Genomic DNA, 5,534 nt, shown 5'->3' on the forward strand with positions numbered 1-5,534 from the left:
TGTCCCCCTGTACTCGGCACTCCTGAGGCCCCACCTTGAGTACTGTGTCCAGTTTTGGGTCCCTCACTGCAAGAAAGACGTTGAGGTGCTGGAGCAAGTCCAGAGAAGGGCAATGAAGCTGGTGAGGGGTCTGGAGTGCAAGTCTTATGAGGAGCGGTTGAGGAGGGAGCTGGGGTTGTTCAGCCTGGAGAAAAGGAGGCTGAGGGGAGACCTTATCACCTTCTAGAACTACCTGAAAGGAGGGTGTAGAGAGGTGAGCGTTTGTCTCTTGTTCTGGGTAACAGGTGACAGAAGAGGAGGAAATGGCCTCAAGTTACGCCAGGGAAGGTTTAGATCGAATATTAGGAAAAACTTTTTATTGAAATGGTTATTAAGCATTGGAACAGGCTGCCCGGGGAAGTGTTTGAGTCACCATCCCTGGAGGTATTTAAAAGACAGGTAGACATAGGGCTTAATGGTATGGTTTAGTGATGGTTTTTATCATTGTTAGGTTGATGGTTGGACTACATGATCTGAAAGGTCCCTCACAACCTAGGCAATTCTGTTATCTTATAATTCTATCTATATATCTTGCTATCTTGGTAAATTTCATATCGGACAGTTATTAATTGTTCTGCTGGACTACATCCTACACAAAGTCAGTTGGTTCAGAGATTAAAATGGCTAAAGACAGGTCCCAAATGTCTACTTTGATTGCTTTTGTGTAACAACACATCTTGTGCAAGTCTGACTTAAGATTTTGAAGACAATTATGGACATGACTCAGACAGAAACAACCATTCTGATTGCCCATCTAGATTATACATTTCCCCCTTAGCTAATGATATGATAGAGAAAGTACTTTTCCATGAATCACTTTCATATGAATCATGCAAGGGATGTGCCTTATTACTCAACTATCTAATTTGTATTTTATAGGTGGTTGACAACTGCACTCTGGAAATGGGAGATCTGTTTTTATTTAGATCAGTATTTCGTGGACTTCTAAAACTTTTTATCTGGGTACTGCTGTGGGGCTTTTCTTCTTCATCTTCTGAACAAGAGCAATCTGTTAGTCTTTTTTTTTTTTTTTTTCTAGCATGCCCATTCTGTTCTTTCTGAAGACATCCAGATCTCAGTGCAGTAGCACAAACACTTTCTTTTACTGTTCACTTGTCCAGAAGATACTTGCAATAGTAGCTACTGAATTGTAATCAGAACTTTTGACAGTGGTGCCTTAGCAAACTGTTCTGGGAAGGGGAAAGCAAATAAGACCTTTGGTGTATCACCATCAAGTAGCCTTATCACTGAACTGTGTAGTCCAAAGCATGCTTGCTCTGTGTGTGACAAAAGAACAAGTTCAGCAAGAGGGCTCAAGGTTAATCCCCTTCTTCCTCTTCTCCCCTTCTCTGTCAAGCTGGATATAACCAAGTGATTAAGGAAATCTTTGGAAAGGACATAAATATAGGTTTGAATCCCATCATTCTGGAGGCAGAGTCAAGCTCTCTCACATCCTGGCTGAGCAGTCTAAGGACTTAGTAATTGTTCCAAAAGGGAATGTGTCCTTTTATTCTTACTCTAAAAGTGCACTTTTAAGGGATTTTCAAAAAGGAATTTCTGTGCTTTGAAAATAAGCATTTATGAGTGTTGAGTAGGAAATGATGCTGGGGTCACTCTTTTAGTGGCAATGGGGTTTACATGTAACCTGAATTCTGGACAAATATCTTTAAAGTGAAAACGTTCATCTTGGAAGGTGGTTAATCATTCATTTTAGTGGTTCCCTCTTCCCAGGGAAATTCTGGCAAATTCTCCCCGGGTTATATAGCAGGGGTTGGATGTGTTATTCTGGAAGCAGGGTGTGGGAAGTGATTTTTGGAAGAGGAACTCCTTACTAAATGTATTTTTTGTCTTTATTTTTACTCTTCTAGCCATATGGAACTCTATAGTACTATACAATTGCTACTGTACCATTTTTACTGCGAAATACTGAGTTTTTTTCTACCATAAATGTACTTCTTATAAAGTTGATATGAAGTTCTTGGCATTTTGCTTTAATTCAACTCTAAAATACAACTTCTTCGCTTGATTTCCATACAGTTGATATTTGTCCAATTACTGACAACGTGGATGACACACAACAGAAGCAACTGACAAAAGCAACGTTGCTGTTGAAACTTCAACAAAATATGGGTATGTTACTTCCCTTATTTTGCTATGGCAATCCAGAAACTATAATGGGCCCTTTCAGTACTGTAAAATTCCACAGTATTATTAGTGAATTGGTGAGATTAATGCAATACTTTTCTAAAATGAGTCCCTGTTTCAGTGTGGGTGTTTCTGGGGAAGAATCACAGCCTGCTGTTGGAACAAAACCCCTGTTTGCATTCGTTCACCCTACAAGTCAATACAAAAGGCTCATGTAGCTTTATTTGTTTTTTTGGAGAGCCACCACTTCTATAATTCTGTACTTTAAAAAAAAAAAAAAGCACAGCACAGTTGAATGGCATTGTCAAGTAGGCATTCATAAATCGGCTAGTGACTCACTATTGCTCTTCCAAAGCTGAAAAATACATATGGGCTTGGGTGCTAATTGTCAGCATCAGTAATGCAGGGAACACCAGTCACAAAACTCTTCTTTCAAATACAACTTCTCAATAATGCTCTTTTGTCAAGCTCTCCTCTATCTGTCTGCACTTGGTACAGTTCTCTTTGCTGTGAGCTTTGACTGTCTTTTACAGTTACGGTTTTGTTGACTAAAATGTAACTTCTGTTTTCTGTTAATTCTTAGAAGTAGAACGTGGCAACTGGAAGATTAAAGAGTGCTTTTGTGTTAAATAGTGTTAAATATGTGTTTGCTTTGCATGTAAAAATGTTTTCCCTTGAATTGTCACTCAGGTGTTCTGGGTTTTTTTGGTTGTCGTCTTAACTGAATCAGTAGCAAGCATGTTAATCAATAGGAAAATTACTGTTGCGTTACAAGGAGATGTACAGAGAAGCTGTAGTGCCACACAGAAATGAAAAAACTTAATAGCTTTTGTTTCTTAAAGCTTACATATTTTGATATTTTTTTCCTAGTCTGATTCCTAGAATTAAGCAGTAGTGTAGAGTCAGTGCGTTATTTTATAGGCTAGGACCTGAATAAGGTACTACAGAAGTATGCAGTCAACTGGATTTCTGGAAGGATCCTACTCTGATTAGAAATGTCAATGTGGAGCTTTAATAGTTTAATTATCTGACATCGTAGCTTTAGATTTAGTCTTAGCAGTGGTAGATAGTTTTTGGGGTGGCTCTTATTGTTTCTCCTCCTGCTCGTCATTCACCTTGACCCTGCCCTCCACACCCTAGCTACTGCTGACTCTGCTGCCCTTGCCACTCACCGAATGCATTTCCTTTGTTATTTTAGGTGTGGTAATAGCAGCTGCTGTTGCAGTCTTTGCATCGATCTTCTCTTTCAATTACTTCAGTGATTAAACTCAAGCAAGCAGAGCTTCATGGAAGTATTGGCCAGTTACAAGATGGAAACATCTGGGTTTAATATATTAGTAATTAAAAATGGTTGCCTAAATATCACCAGTTAAATGTGCAATATAAATTGTAACGATAGGTTCAGTTTCCTTGTTCCAGCATGCACTTACTATATCAAGTAGAATTATGCGGTTACCATACCAAGTAGAAGGTGAATCAAGTTTGCAAAGAAACTAGCCCTGTCTGTCTGTATAAATGAATAACAGTATTATTTTCTGGAAACATCCCTTAAAAAACGTAGAACCTTCATTTTCTTCCTACTTGGTGTTTTAATGCAAAATGCTACTACTGGTGTTTTTCAGGCTATTGGTAAAACTAGCGTAGTTCATGGTATGACGATTCTTGCTTTAAGGGTTCCTTTGCTAAGAGAAATCTTATTAAAGTTTATTGGGGAGAAATAAGTTTTAATGAAGCCAACATTCCACCATATACATTATTTTGGGTAATATTGATTAACTAGCATAATAGATATACAAATAGTCTAGGAGTTTAATGACTAATCCGATTCAGCTTGTGAATCCCTTAGTTCAAGAAATCAATAAAATGCATAGAACTTTTGAGATGTGTTTATGCTTTTACTCAGTGACTCTTGATGAGGATTTCTCTGTCCAGCTCTGATTGAATCATGATTCTCTTGGAATATTAACTATTTCAGCAACAGCTACATCTAAGCAGCCCTTGTGGATTATCTTGTAGATACATGCGATTTGTCAAAATCGTTTGCCAATCAGGATTATTAGACTATAAACAGATACCTTTCCATTATGAGATATTTTCCTGGGTATGTTAGGCAATAATGTTATTGTTTAGTTGCCATGAGGAGAGCAGGAGGAGTGAAGAATTCCAGTAAGGTTAATAAAGATAGTTTGTGTATGAAATGTGATGTTTACTTGGATCTGAACTGTAACAGAAAAGAATTCCAGATTTTAGGGTATTTTAATACCACTGCAGATGTCTTTTTTTGTATAAAGGCACTGGAACACTAAGATGGGATACTTTTAATAAAAAGCAATTATGAGAAAGATGTCTTAAATATCATTGCCTTATCTGTGTATTCTGTTTTTGCTTGCTTGGAAAAAGATCTGCTTTTAGTATTGTAACTATATTTTGGAATACAATATTGATCTTTTGTGCTCAGTGTTGCTCAAGTGGGGCCTCTCAGAGGAAAGTGAATGTTGCAATGGAGGCACTGTTTTCAGGTAAGTCCTTCAGGTGCTGCATGTTTTATAGATGCCTGTTATTCTGTGCAAATGGGTGGAATCAATAGGCAAAATGCATTATGCAGAAGCAGTTCATTCCAGAGGAGGTTGGGTGCTATCTAGAAAATGAGATGAATTTTGTAACTTGCTTCAAAACATGGTTGGTTTAAAAATTGTTCTGCTAAAGTCTCTATTAGAAGAAGGAGCAGGGGGGTAATAAGAAGAAATAAGTTTTGTTTTTTCTCTTTTTGTGTTTTTCTGTTGGTGGTTTTTTTTGGGGGGGGGAGTGGGTGGGGATTGGTGGTTATGCTTTTGGACATAAAATAAACCATGATTATTCGATAGTTGCCTGTTACTTGAAATTCAACCATCAAAATTAAGTACAAAATTTGAGATGCTAAATATCTTACACTGGAGAAGAAAATTGTCACGAAATGCTGTCCCAATAGTTCTTCTTGTTTGGCACCTGTGGTGTAAAATAGTAGAGGTTGTTTGGAGGTATTATTCTATGGATTCCCTAGCAAAAAACTCTCTTTCTTCTCCCCCTGCAAGGTTATTCAATGTTTAGTAAATGATCCTTTTCTTTATGGTGTTACTATAGACTGTCAAATGAATCCTTCAGCTTATTAACTAACTAGGTGTCAAAGATCTGTCGCAGTCTAATTTTCCAATTTGAGGTTGGAAGAAGGCAAAGAAAGAAGTTGCTTTGGATGAGATTTCTGCTTTAATACAGGAGACTGCATTTAACCACTATCATTGCAAAAAGAAAATTATTTAACCCTGTCAAAGAAAAAGTGAGTAATTTGACTTGTATCTACAGATTGAGACTTC

At 37.6% G+C, this 5,534-nt stretch overlaps 1 long non-coding RNA gene across 1 annotated transcript; it reads left to right on the forward strand.

Moving 5' to 3' along the window:
• The first annotated feature begins 1,845 nt into the window (after window positions 1–1,845).
• LOC106892107 lies at window positions 1,846–4,539 on the forward strand. Its single transcript, XR_001412818.1, has 3 exons — window positions 1,846–1,876; window positions 2,077–2,169; window positions 3,383–4,539. It is a non-coding gene; the product is annotated as an uncharacterized LOC106892107 (long non-coding RNA).
• Window positions 4,540–5,534: the final 995 nt, after the last annotated feature.

Source organism: Calidris pugnax, unplaced genomic scaffold (genome assembly GCF_001431845.1).
Source record: "Calidris pugnax isolate Ruff unplaced genomic scaffold, ASM143184v1 scaffold30, whole genome shotgun sequence".
NCBI lineage: Eukaryota > Metazoa > Chordata > Aves > Charadriiformes > Scolopacidae > Calidris > Calidris pugnax.